Genomic DNA, 14,439 nt, shown 5'->3' on the forward strand with positions numbered 1-14,439 from the left:
CTATCCATGAAATGCGCACAGTGACCTGAAAAAAAAAAAGTTCATATATGCATACTTATTATACTGGAAAAAGAGAATAAAAAACAAACAAAAATTGCAAGAAAGTTTCAAGGAGACAGAGCAAAGACATGTTATGTGATAACAAACCCCATGCCAAACTCTTCTTCACCATGAAAAATATTGGTCGCACCCCATCTGTAAAAAAAAAGAAGACAGACAACACAGAAAGAGAGATACCATCTAACATGCATTAACACATAAAATGACAAATATAAAATCTACACGTGAAATACGCACAAAGTGACCAGTCAAAAAAGAAGGATTATATATGCTTACATATTATACTGGAAAAAAAGAATAAAAACAGTCACAAAGTGTAAGAAAGTTGCAAAAAGAAGGAACAAATACATGTTATAACAAGTCACATGCCCAACTCTTCATCAACATAAAAATTACTTCTCCAGCGGCATCTGTAAGACAAAAGAAGAGAGACAACACAGAAAAAGAGAAAACAACATACATGAATTTACACATACAATGGAAGATATAAAATATTACACATTGCAAAGCGAAAGGATACTACAGGGTGGGCCATTTATATGGATAATGGATACACCTGATCTATGTATACACCCCATATACAACATCATACCATCAATTTTTTTGTTCCAACAGTCTTGGAGGGATCTATCCAATGTGGGTTAGTGTCAGACCAATAGTGGTGGTTTTGTTTGTTAATTACACCATTCACATAAAATTATGTACCCATACAAATAGCCAAGTTAAGATGTATCCATATAAATGGCCCACCCTATACTGTGGCCTCCTCCTCCCCAATAGCCACCCTATTCCTCTCCAGATTTTTTTTCTTTAACAGTTAGTGTGCGAAATCTGCACAGTGAATGTGAAGACACAAATACGCCCAACTGCCACCGCCATAACAATTTACATGCACAACTCTTCTTCACCATGAAAAACACTTGCCGACCGCCATCTGTAAGAAAACAGAAGAGAGAAAACACAAAAAAAGAGATACCAATTTACATGCATTACCACATACAATAACAGATATAAAATACAATCCATGAAATGCACACAAAGTGACCTGTAAAAAAAGATTGTTTATATATGCATACATATTATACTGGAAAAGAGAAATAAAGTCAGACAGAAAGAGTAAGAAAGTTGCAAGGAGAAAGAAAAAATAAATGTTATAGCAAACCTGATGCCAAACTCTTCTTCAACATGAAAAATACTTGGAGACCGCCATCTGTAAGAAAACAGAAGAGAGACAACACAAAAAAGAGATACCAATTTGCATGCATTACCACATACAATAACAGATATAAAATACTACCCATGAAATGCACACAAAGTGACCTGTAAAAAAAGATTGTTTATATATGCATACATATTATACTGGAAAAGAGAAATACAGTCAGACAGAAAGAGTAAGAAAGTTGTAAGGAGAAAGAACAAATACATGTTATAACAAACCCGATGCCAAACTCTTCTTCAACATGAAAAATAGTTGTCGACCGCCACCTGTAAGAAAATAGAAGAGAGACAACACAACAAAAGAGATACCAACTTGCATGCATTAACACATACAATAACAGATATAAAATACTATCCATGAAATGCGCACAGTGACCTGAAAAAAAAAAAGTTCATATATGCATACTTATTATACTGGAAAAAGAGAATAAAAAACAAACAAAAATTGCAAGAAAGTTTCAAGGAGACAGAGCAAAGACATGTTATGTGATAACAAACCCCATGCCAAACTCTTCTTCACCATGAAAAATATTGGTCGCACCCCATCTGTAAAAAAAAAGAAGACAGACAACACAGAAAGAGAGATACCATCTAACATGCATTAACACATAAAATGACAAATATAAAATCTACACGTGAAATACGCACAAAGTGACCAGTCAAAAAAGAAGGATTATATATGCTTACATATTATACTGGAAAAAAAGAATAAAAACAGTCACAAAGTGTAAGAAAGTTGCAAAAAGAAGGAACAAATACATGTTATAACAAGTCACATGCCCAACTCTTCATCAACATAAAAATTACTTCTCCAGCGGCATCTGTAAGACAAAAGAAGAGAGACAACACAGAAAAAGAGAAAACAACATACATGAATTTACACATACAATGGAAGATATAAAATATTACACATTGCAAAGCGAAAGGATACTACAGGGTGGGCCATTTATATGGATAATGGATACACCTGATCTATGTATACACCCCATATACAACATCATACCATCAATTTTTTTGTTCCAACAGTCTTGGAGGGATCTATCCAATGTGGGTTAGTGTCAGACCAATAGTGGTGGTTTTGTTTGTTAATTACACCATTCACATAAAATTATGTACCCATACAAATAGCCAAGTTAAGATGTATCCATATAAATGGCCCACCCTATACTGTGGCCTCCTCCTCCCCAATAGCCACCCTATTCCTCTCCAGATTTTTTTTCTTTAACAGTTAGTGTGCGAAATCTGCACAGTGAATGTGAAGACACAAATACGCCCAACTGCCACCGCCATAACAATTTACATGCACAACTCTTCTTCACCATGAAAAACACTTGCCGACCGCCATCTGTAAGAAAACAGAAGAGAGAAAACACAAAAAAAGAGATACCAATTTACATGCATTACCACATACAATAACAGATATAAAATACAATCCATGAAATGCACACAAAGTGACCTGTAAAAAAAGATTGTTTATATATGCATACATATTATACTGGAAAAGAGAAATAAAGTCAGACAAAAAGAGTAAGACAGTTGCAAGGAGAAAGAACAAATACATGTTATAACACACCCGATGCCAAACTCTTCTTCAACATGAAAAATACTTGGAGGCCGCCATCTGTAAGAAAACAGAAGAGAGACAACACAAAAAAAAGATACCAATTTACATGCATTACCACATACAATAACAGATATAAAATACTACCCATGAAATGCACACAAAGTGACCTGTAAAAAAATATTGTTTATATATGCATACATATTATACTGGAAAAGAGAAATAAAGTCAGACAGAAAGAGTAAGAAAGTTGCAAGGAGAAAGAAAAAATAAATGTTATAGCAAACCCGATGCCAAACTCTTCTTCAACATGAAAAATACTTGGAGACCGCCATCTGTAAGAAAACAGAAGAGAGACAACACAAAAAAGAGATACCAATTTGCATGCATTACCACATACAATAACAGATATAAAATACTACCCATGAAATGCACACAAAGTGACCTGTAAAAAAAGATTGTTTATATATGCATACATATTATACTGGAAAAGAGAAATACAGTCAGACAGAAAGAGTAAGAAAGTTGCAAGGAGAAAGAACAAATACATGTTATAACAAACCCGATGCCAAACTCTTCTTCAACATGAAAAATAGTTGTCGACTGCCACCTGTAAGAAAATAGAAGAGAGACAACACAACAAAAGAGATACCAACTTGCATGCATTAACACATACAATAACAGATATAAAATACTATCCATGAAATGCGCACAGTGACCTGAAAAAAAAAAAGTTCATATATGCATACTTATTATACTGGAAAAAGAGAATAAAAAACAAACAAAAATTGCAAGAAAGTTTCAAGGAGACAGAGCAAAGACATGTTATGTGATAACAAACCCCATGCCAAACTCTTCTTCACCATGAAAAATATTGGTCGCACCCCATCTGTAAAAAAAAAGAAGACAGACAACACAGAAAGAGAGATACCATCTAACATGCATTAACACATACAATGACAAATATAAAATCTACACGTGAAATACGCACAAAGTGACCAGTCAAAAAAGAAGGATTATATATGCTTACATATTATACTGGAAAAAAAGAATAAAAACAGTCACAAAGTGTAAGAAAGTTGCAAAAAGAAGGAACAAATACATGTTATAACAAGTCACATGCCCAACTCTTCATCAACATAAAAATTACTTCTCCAGCGGCATCTGTAAGACAAAAGAAGAGAGACAACACAGAAAAAGAGAAAACAACATACATGCATTTACACATACAATGGAAGATATAAAATATTACACATTGCAAAGCGAAAGGATATTACAGGGTGGGCCATTTATATGGATAATGGATACAACTGATCTATGTATACACCCCATATACAACATCATACCATCAATTTTTTTGTTCCAACAGTCTTGGAGGGATCTATCCAATGTGGGTTAGTGTCAGACCAATAGTGGTGGTTTTGTTTGTTAATTACACCATTCACATAAAATTATGTACCCATACAAATAGCCAAGTTAAGATGTATCCATATAAATGGCCCACCCTATACTGTGGCCTCTTCCTCCCCAATAGCCACCCTATTCCTCTCTAGATTTTTTTTCTTTAACAGTTAGTGTGCGAAATCTGCACCGTGAATGTGAAGACACAAATACGCCCAACTGCCACCGCCATAACAATTTACATGCACAACTCTTCTTCACCATGAAAAACACTTGCCGACCGCCATCTGTAAGAAAACAGAAGAGAGAAAACACAAAAAAAGAGATACCAATTTACATGCATTACCACATACAATAACAGATATAAAATACTATCCATGAAATGCACACAAAGTGACCTGTAAAAAAAGATTGTTTATATATGCATACATATTATACTGGAAAAGAGAAATAAAGTCAGACAAAAAGAGTAAGACAGTTGCAAGGAGAAAGAACAAATACATGTTATAACACACCCGATGCCAAACTCTTCTTCAACATAAAAAATACTTGGAGGCCGCCATCTGTAAGAAAACAGAAGAGAGACAACACAAAAAAAAGATACCAATTTACATGCATTACCACATACAATAACAGATATAAAATACTACCCATGAAATGCACACAAAGTGACCTGTAAAAAAATATTGTTTATATATGCATACATATTATACTGGAAAAGAGAAATAAAGTCAGACAGAAAGAGTAAGAAAGTTGCAAGGAGAAAGAAAAAATAAATGTTATAGCAAACCCGATGCCAAACTCTTCTTCAACATGAAAAATACTTGGAGACCGCCATCTGTAAGAAAACAGAAGAGAGACAACACAAAAAAGAGATACCAATTTGCATGCATTACCACATACAATAATAGATATAAAATACTACCCATGAAATGCACACAAAGTGACCTGTAAAAAAAGATTGTTTATATATGCATACATATTATACTGGAAAAGAGAAATACAGTCAGACAGAAAGAGTAAGAAAGTTGCAAGGAGAAAGAACAAATACATGTTATAACAAACCCGATGCCAAACTCTTCTTCAACATGAAAAATAGTTGTCGACCGCCACCTGTAAGAAAATAGAAGAGAGACAACACAACAAAAGAGATACCAACTTGCATGCATTAACACATACAATAACAGATATAAAATACTATCCATGAAATGCGCACAGTGACCTGAAAAAAAAAAGTTCATATATGCATACTTATTATACTGGAAAAAGAGAATAAAAAACAAACAAAAATTGCAAGAAAGTTTCAAGGAGACAGAGCAAAGACATGTTATGTGATAACAAACCCCATGCCAAACTCTTCTTCACCATGAAAAATACTGGTCGCACCCCATCTGTAAAAAAACAGAAGACAGAAAACACAGAAAGAGAGATACCATCTAACATGCATTAACACATACAATGACAAATATAAAATCTATACGTGAAATACGCACAAAGTGACCAGTCAAAAAAGAAGGATTATATATGCTTACATATTATACTGGAAAAAAAGAATAAAAACAGTCACAAAGTGTAAGAAAGTTGCAAAAAGAAGGAACAAATACATGTTATAACAAGTCACATGCCCAACTCTTCATCAACATAAAAATTACTTCTCCAGCGGCATCTGTAAGACAAAAGAAGAGAGATAACACAGAAAAAGAGAAAACAACATACATGAATTTACACATACAATGGAAGATATAAAATATTACACATTGCAAAGCGAAAGGATACTACAGGGTGGGCCATTTATATGGATAATGGATACACCTGATCTATGTATACACCCCATATACAACATCATACCATCAATTTTTTTGTTCCAACAGTCTTGGAGGGATCTATCCAATGTGGGTTAGTGTCAGACCAATAGTGGTGGTTTTGTTTGTTAATTACACCATTCACATAAAATTATGTACCCATACAAATAGCCAAGTTAAGATGTATCCATATAAATGGCCCACACTATACTGTGGCCTCCTCCTCCCCAATAGCCACCCTATTCCTCTCCAGATTTTTTTTCTTTAACAGTTAGTGTGCGAAATCTGCACAGTGAATGTGAAGACACAAATACGCCCAACTGCCACCGCCATAACAATTTACATGCACAACTCTTCTTCACCATGAAAAACACTTGCCGACCGCCATCTGTAAGAAAACAGAAGAGAGAAAACACAAAAAAAGAGATACCAATTTACATGCATTACCACATACAATAACAGATATAAAATACTTTCCATGAAATGCACACAAAGTGACCTGTAAAAAAAGATTGTTTATATATGCATACATATTATACTGGAAAAGAGAAATAAAGTCAGACAAAAAGAGTAAGACAGTTGCAAGGAGAAAGAACAAATACATGTTATAACACACCCGATGCCAAACTCTTCTTCAACATGAAAAATACTTGGAGGCCGCCAACTGTAAGAAAACAGAAGAGAGACAACACAAAAAAAAGATACCAATTTACATGCATTACCACATACAATAACAGATATAAAATACTACCCATGAAATGCACACAAAGTGACCTGTAAAAAAATATTGTTTATATATGCATACATATTATACTGGAAAAGAGAAATAAAGTCAGACAGAAAGAGTAAGAAAGTTGCAAGGAGAAAGAAAAAATAAATGTTATAGCAAACCTGATGCCAAACTCTTCTTCAACATGAAAAATACTTGGAGACCGCCATCTGTAAGAAAACAGAAGAGAGACAACACAAAAAAGAGATACCAATTTGCATGCATTACCACATACAATAACAGATATAAAATACTACCCATGAAATGCACACAAAGTGACCTGTAAAAAAAGATTGTTTATATATGCATACATATTATACTGGAAAAGAGAAATACAGTCAGACAGAAAGAGTAAGAAAGTTGCAAGGAGAAAGAACAAATACATGTTATAACAAACCCGATGCCAAACTCTTCTTCAACATGAAAAATAGTTGTCGACCGCCACCTGTAAGAAAATAGAAGAGAGACAACACAACAAAAGAGATACCAACTTGCATGCATTAACACATACAATAACAGATATAAAATACTATCCATGAAATGCGCACAGTGACCTGAAAAAAAAAAGTTCATATATGCATACTTATTATACTGGAAAAAGAGAATAAAAAACAAACAAAAATTGCAAGAAAGTTTCAAGGAGACAGAGCAAAGACATGTTATGTGATAACAAACCCCATGCCAAACTCTTCTTCACCATGAAAAATATTGGTCGCACCCCATCTGTAAAAAAAAAGAAGACAGACAACACAGAAAGAGAGATACCATCTAACATGCATTAACACATAAAATGACAAATATAAAATCTACACGTGAAATACGCACAAAGTGACCAGTCAAAAAAGAAGGATTATATATGCTTACATATTATACTGGAAAAAAAGAATAAAAACAGTCACAAAGTGTAAGAAAGTTGCAAAAAGAAGGAACAAATACATGTTATAACAAGTCACATGCCCAACTCTTCATCAACATAAAAATTACTTCTCCAGCGGCATCTGTAAGACAAAAGAAGAGAGACAACACAGAAAAAGAGAAAACAACATACATGAATTTACACATACAATGGAAGATATAAAATATTACACATTGCAAAGCGAAAGGATACTACAGGGTGGGCCATTTATATGGATAATGGATACACCTGATCTATGTATACACCCCATATACAACATCATACCATCAATTTTTTTGTTCCAACAGTCTTGGAGGGATCTATCCAATGTGGGTTAGTGTCAGACCAATAGTGGTGGTTTTGTTTGTTAATTACACCATTCACATAAAATTATGTACCCATACAAATAGCCAAGTTAAGATGTATCCATATAAATGGCCCACCCTATACTGTGGCCTCCTCCTCCCCAATAGCCACCCTATTCCTCTCCAGATTTTTTTTCTTTAACAGTTAGTGTGCGAAATCTGCACAGTGAATGTGAAGACACAAATACGCCCAACTGCCACCGCCATAACAATTTACATGCACAACTCTTCTTCACCATGAAAAACACTTGCCGACCGCCATCTGTAAGAAAACAGAAGAGAGAAAACACAAAAAAAGAGATACCAATTTACATGCATTACCACATACAATAACAGATATAAAATACAATCCATGAAATGCACACAAAGTGACCTGTAAAAAAAGATTGTTTATATATGCATACATATTATACTGGAAAAGAGAAATAAAGTCAGACAAAAAGAGTAAGACAGTTGCAAGGAGAAAGAACAAATACATGTTATAACACACCCGATGCCAAACTCTTCTTCAACATGAAAAAATACTTGGAGGCCGCCATCTGTAAGAAAACAGAAGAGAGACAACACAAAAAAAAGATACCAATTTACATGCATTACCACATACAATAACAGATATAAAATACTACCCATGAAATGCACACAAAGTGACCTGTAAAAAAATATTGTTTATATATGCATACATATTATACTGGAAAAGAGAAATAAAGTCAGACAGAAAGAGTAAGAAAGTTGCAAGGAGAAAGAAAAAATAAATGTTATAGCAAACCCGATGCCAAACTCTTCTTCAACATGAAAAATACTTGGAGACCGCCATCTGTAAGAAAACAGAAGAGAGACAACACAAAAAAGAGATACCAATTTGCATGCATTACCACATACAATAACAGATATAAAATACTACCCATGAAATGCACACAAAGTGACCTGTAAAAAAAGATTGTTTATATATGCATACATATTATACTGGAAAAGAGAAATACAGTCAGACAGAAAGAGTAAGAAAGTTGCAAGGAGAAAGAACAAATACATGTTATAACAAACCCGATGCCAAACTCTTCTTCAACATGAAAAATAGTTGTCGACTGCCACCTGTAAGAAAATAGAAGAGAGACAACACAACAAAAGAGATACCAACTTGCATGCATTAACACATACAATAAAAGATATAAAATACTATCCATGAAATGCGCACAGTGACCTGAAAAAAAAAGTTCATATATGCATACTTATTATACTGGAAAAAGAGAATAAAAAACAAACAAAAATTGCAAGAAAGTTTCAAGGAGACAGAGCAAAGACATGTTATGTGATAACAAACCCCATGCCAAACTCTTCTTCACCATGAAAAATATTGGTCGCACCCCATCTGTAAAAAAAAAGAAGACAGACAACACAGAAAGAGAGATACCATCTAACATGCATTAACACATAAAATGACAAATATAAAATCTACACGTGAAATACGCACAAAGTGACCAGTCAAAAAAGAAGGATTATATATGCTTACATATTATACTAGAAAAAAAGAATAAAAACAGTCACAAAGTGTAAGAAAGTTGCAAAAAGAAGGAACAAATACATGTTATAACAAGTCACATGCCCAACTCTTCATCAACATAAAAATTACTTCTCCAGCGGCATCTGTAAGACAAAAGAAGAGAGACAACACAGAAAAAGAGAAAACAACATACATGCATTTACACATACAATGGAAGATATAAAATATTACACATTGCAAAGCGAAAGGATATTACAGGGTGGGCCATTTATATGGATAATGGATACAACTGATCTATGTATACACCCCATATACAACATCATACCATCAATTTTTTTGTTCCAACAGTCTTGGAGGGATCTATCCAATGTGGGTTAGTGTCAGACCAATAGTGGTGGTTTTGTTTGTTAATTACACCATTCACATAAAATTATGTACCCATACAAATAGCCAAGTTAAGATGTATCCATATAAATGGCCCACCCTATACTGTGGCCTCTTCCTCCCCAATAGCCACCCTATTCCTCTCTAGATTTTTTTTCTTTAACAGTTAGTGTGCAAAATCTGCACAGTGAATGTGAAGACACAAATACGCCCAACTGCCACCGCCATAACAATTTACATGCACAACTCTTCTTCACCATGAAAAACACTTGCCGACCGCCATCTGTAAGAAAACAGAAGAGAGAAAACACAAAAAAAGAGATACCAATTTACATGCATTACCACATACAATAACAGATATAAAATACTATCCATGAAATGCACACAAAGTGACCTGTAAAAAAAGATTGTTTATATATGCATACATATTATACTGGAAAAGAGAAATAAAGTCAGACAAAAAGAGTAAGACAGTTGCAAGGAGAAAGAACAAATACATGTTATAACACACCCGATGCCAAACTCTTCTTCAACATGAAAAATACTTGGAGGCCGCCATCTGTAAGAAAACAGAAGAGAGACAACACAAAAAAAGATACCAATTTACATGCATTACCACATACAATAACAGATATAAAATACTACCCATGAAATGCACACAAAGTGACCTGTAAAAAAATATTGTTTATATATGCATACATATTATACTGGAAAAGAGAAATACAGTCAGACAGAAAGAGTAAGAAAGTTGCAAGGAGAAAGAACAAATACATGTTATAACAAACCCGATGCCAAACTCTTCTTCAACATGAAAAATAGTTGTCGACTGCCACCTGTAAGAAAATAGAAGAGAGACAACACAACAAAAGAGATACCAACTTGCATGCATTAACACATACAATAACAGATATAAAATACTATCCATGAAATGCGCACAGTGACCTGAAAAAAAAAAAGTTCATATATGCATACTTATTATACTGGAAAAAGAGAATAAAAAACAAACAAAAATTGCAAGAAAGTTTCAAGGAGACAGAGCAAAGACATGTTATGTGATAACAAACCCCATGCCAAACTCTTCTTCACCATGAAAAATATTGGTCGCACCCCATCTGTAAAAAAAAAGAAGACAGACAACACAGAAAGAGAGATACCATCTAACATGCATTAACACATACAATGACAAATATAAAATCTACACGTGAAATACGCACAAAGTGACCAGTCAAAAAAGAAGGATTATATATGCTTACATATTATACTGGAAAAAAAGAATAAAAACAGTCACAAAGTGTAAGAAAGTTGCAAAAAGAAGGAACAAATACATGTTATAACAAGTCACATGCCCAACTCTTCATCAACATAAAAATTACTTCTCCAGCGGCATCTGTAAGACAAAAGAAGAGAGACAACACAGAAAAAGAGAAAACAACATACATGCATTTACACATACAATGGAAGATATAAAATATTACACATTGCAAAGCGAAAGGATATTACAGGGTGGGCCATTTATATGGATAATGGATACAACTGATCTATGTATACACCCCATATACAACATCATACCATCAATTTTTTTGTTCCAACAGTCTTGGAGGGATCTATCCAATGTGGGTTAGTGTCAGACCAATAGTGGTGGTTTTGTTTGTTAATTACACCATTCACATAAAATTATGTACCCATACAAATAGCCAAGTTAAGATGTATCCATATAAATGGCCCACCCTATACTGTGGCCTCTTCCTCCCCAATAGCCACCCTATTCCTCTCTAGATTTTTTTTCTTTAACAGTTAGTGTGCGAAATCTGCACAGTGAATGTGAAGACACAAATACGCCCAACTGCCACCGCCATAACAATTTACATGCACAACTCTTCTTCACCATGAAAAACACTTGCCGACCGCCATCTGTAAGAAAACAGAAGAGAGAAAACACAAAAAAAGAGATACCAATTTACATGCATTACCACATACAATAACAGATATAAAATACTATCCATGAAATGCACACAAAGTGACCTGTAAAAAAAGATTGTTTATATATGCATACATATTATACTGGAAAAGAGAAATAAAGTCAGACAAAAAGAGTAAGACAGTTGCAAGGAGAAAGAACAAATACATGTTATAACACACCCGATGCCAAACTCTTCTTCAACATGAAAAATACTTGGAGGCCGCCATCTGTAAGAAAACAGAAGAGAGACAACACAAAAAAAGATACCAATTTACATGCATTACCACATACAATAACAGATATAAAATACTACCCATGAAATGCACACAAAGTGACCTGTAAAAAAATATTGTTTATATATGCATACATATTATACTGGAAAAGAGAAATAAAGTCAGACAGAAAGAGTAAGAAAGTTGCAAGGAGAAAGAAAAAATAAATGTTATAGCAAACCCGATGCCAAACTCTTCTTCAACATGAAAAATACTTGGAGACCGCCATCTGTAAGAAAACAGAAGAGAGACAACACAAAAAAGAGATACCAATTTGCATGCATTACCACATACAATAATAGATATAAAATACTACCCATGAAATGCACACAAAGTGACCTGTAAAAAAAGATTGTTTATATATGCATACATATTATACTGGAAAAGAGAAATACAGTCAGACAGAAAGAGTAAGAAAGTTGCAAGGAGAAAGAACAAATACATGTTATAACAAACCCGATGCCAAACTCTTCTTCAACATGAAAAATAGTTGTCGACTGCCACCTGTAAGAAAATAGAAGAGAGACAACACAACAAAAGAGATACCAACTTGCATGCATTAACACATACAATAACAGATATAAAATACTATCCATGAAATGCGCACAGTGACCTGAAAAAAAAAAAGTTCATATATGCATACTTATTATACTGGAAAAAGAGAATAAAAAACAAACAAAAATTGCAAGAAAGTTTCAAGGAGACAGAGCAAAGACATGTTATGTGATAACAAACCCCATGCCAAACTCTTCTTCACCATGAAAAATATTGGTCGCACCCCATCTGTAAAAAAAAAGAAGACAGACAACACAGAAAGAGAGATACCATCTAACATGCATTAACACATACAATGACAAATATAAAATCTACACGTGAAATACGCACAAAGTGACCAGTCAAAAAAGAAGGATTATATATGCTTACATATTATACTGGAAAAAAAGAATAAAAACAGTCACAAAGTGTAAGAAAGTTGCAAAAAGAAGGAACAAATACATGTTATAACAAGTCACATGCCCAACTCTTCATCAACATAAAAATTACTTCTCCAGCGGCATCTGTAAGACAAAAGAAGAGAGACAACACAGAAAAAGAGAAAACAACATACATGCATTTACACATACAATGGAAGATATAAAATATTACACATTGCAAAGCGAAAGGATATTACAGGGTGGGCCATTTATATGGATAATGGATACAACTGATCTATGTATACACCCCATATACAACATCATACCATCAATTTTTTTGTTCCAACAGTCTTGGAGGGATCTATCCAATGTGGGTTAGTGTCAGACCAATAGTGGTGGTTTTGTTTGTTAATTACACCATTCACATAAAATTATGTACCCATACAAATAGCCAAGTTAAGATGTATCCATATAAATGACCCACCCTATACTGTGGCCTCTTCCTCCCCAATAGCCACCCTATTCCTCTCTAGATTTTTTTTCTTTAACAGTTAGTGTGCGAAATCTGCACAGTGAATGTGAAGACACAAATACGCCCAACTGCCACCGCCATAACAATTTACATGCACAACTCTTCTTCACCATGAAAAACACTTGCCGACCGCCATCTGTAAGAAAACAGAAGAGAGAAAACACAAAAAAAGAGATACCAATTTACATGCATTACCACATACAATAACAGATATAAAATACTATCCATGAAATGCACACAAAGTGACCTGTAAAAAAAGATTGTTTATATATGCATACATATTATACTGGAAAAGAGAAATAAAGTCAGACAAAAAGAGTAAGACAGTTGCAAGGAGAAAGAACAAATACATGTTATAACACACCCGATGCCAAACTCTTCTTCAACATGAAAAATACTTGGAGGCCGCCATCTGTAAGAAAACAGAAGAGAGACAACACAAAAAAAGATACCAATTTACATGCATTACCACATACAATAACAGATATAAAATACTACCCATGAAATGCACACAAAGTGACCTGTAAAAAAATATTGTTTATATATGCATACATATTATACTGGAAAAGAGAAATAAAGTCAGACAGAAAGAGTAAGAAAGTTGCAAGGAGAAAGAAAAAATAAATGTTATAGCAAACCCGATGCCAAACTCTTCTTCAACATGAAAAATACTTGGAGACCGCCATCTGTAAGAAAACAAAAGAGAGACAACACAAAAAAGAGATACCAATTTGCATGCATTACCACATACAATAATAGATATAAAATACTACCCATGAAATGCACACAAAGTGACCTGTAAAAAAAG

This window comes from Hyperolius riggenbachi, chromosome 9 (assembly GCF_040937935.1).
Source record: "Hyperolius riggenbachi isolate aHypRig1 chromosome 9, aHypRig1.pri, whole genome shotgun sequence".
NCBI lineage: Eukaryota > Metazoa > Chordata > Amphibia > Anura > Hyperoliidae > Hyperolius > Hyperolius riggenbachi.